The sequence below is a fragment of the Elaeis guineensis genome, chromosome 6 (assembly GCF_000442705.2).
Source record: "Elaeis guineensis isolate ETL-2024a chromosome 6, EG11, whole genome shotgun sequence".
In the NCBI taxonomy this organism is placed as follows: domain Eukaryota; kingdom Viridiplantae; phylum Streptophyta; class Magnoliopsida; order Arecales; family Arecaceae; genus Elaeis; species Elaeis guineensis.
Genome location: NC_025998.2, coordinates 15,641,207 through 15,642,871, shown reverse-complemented (window position 1 = coordinate 15,642,871; position 1,665 = coordinate 15,641,207).

Sequence of the window (1,665 nt, the reverse complement as noted above, 5' to 3'; positions counted from 1 at the left end):
AAATTAGTAGGTGTTGTCTTAAATTCATCTCATGAATTAAAACAAGACTTTTCTGAGCTGGACTGGCTCCAGTCAGACTGAGAGAAACCTTCTCAAGGTTCTCTGAATGAGTCAAATCATATTTGGCTCAGTCGAGATAGAAAAGATTACACGAGGAGAAAGTTAGGCTCAATCGTGTGCTAACACGATTTCTTTGAGCCTAATTGGATCTAATCCAAATCAACCAAACTGGACTAGCTCAATTGATGATATCCAGACCCTAACTCTTATTTGTTTGATCTAGTTAGGTTCATTTTTGTATGGTAATGAGACATCTCATGATCTCATCATTGACATCATCGAAACTCCTTTCGATGGACTAGAACTCTTCTGATTCAGACAATTTAGAATGATCGATCATCAATATCATTCTAATTGCTTCCAAACTACCAGTGACACCTAACAGTATATGGTGGCAACCCATCAGAAATGAAGACGAACCTCTCGGTGCAGCTACCTGTGTGATTCAGTTCCTCTATCATGAGTCCCGACTGAATTAGGATTAAGGTGAACTCATCAAACCCAACATCAGTCATATGCATCAATCGATTAATCCGAGTCCGATGTGAAACCCCAATGAAAATTTTTTTTCCATTATTTCACTCTGCTATGGTCATGGACTTAAGGACTCGATCTTTCAATCATCATAGGACTCCTCTCATCTACCGAGGTGATAGATCCCATCTTGGTGCAATCTGGTTCCTACAATAAATATGCTACAGCCAACATACACCTCAGAATTTCGAATGGCTAGGAGATCAAGTTATGGTGTAGTCAAACTATAACATACTCAAGATAAACTATCGTTGCACCTCAGGTCAAAGACTAGACACACAGCTGCAGCATCGAGCTAGTCATCGACGAGAAGGTAGACTTCCTTATGACTGCTCGAGGTGGTCATGCTCAGTACTCTCATTCTCAATGAATAACCTGTACTCTCACTCTGGTGTCTCCACACTGTAGACTCAAGACACATCTATCCTAAGAAAGTGATCGTACACCAACCTTCCAGATCGATCACCATCCTCATGATGATCCTATGGTCAAGAGCTGTTTATGTGTTAGTTATGTAAATTCATGCCTTAAATTTTCAACTCTTGAAAATATGAATTAACATTCTTACTAACTCAAAGGATATATCACAGACATAATGTACACAATGTGATAGTAGAATAACCCTTTTTATTTATTTATAGTCAAATTATAAATTAGCCCTTACATTTGTACAGGAATGTGTCAGCCAATCTGGCATCTAGGGCACACATCTAACACTATGTTCTTGTCTGTGAAAAAAAATATCCTTTCAGGATCTATCTCTATAGACCTTTATTTCCATAATGTTTGACCTAGATCTTTGATAAGAAAATTCTATATGTAACCACATCATAACCGATGTCAGCATGGGAACCCTACCACTGATCTTCATGTAACTACATGATTTCTCATATCACATCATTATAGATTTTGAGATCATCCCTATATTCCCAATCTCTCTCGAGAAATACCTTCTCTTAATCCTTTACAAGAATACCAAGTACCTTTCTAAAGGATGAAAAATTCTATTAGATCTATGAGGTGGAGGAAATATTACATATACTAGCTCATCTTAAATAGGTTGTACAGGTC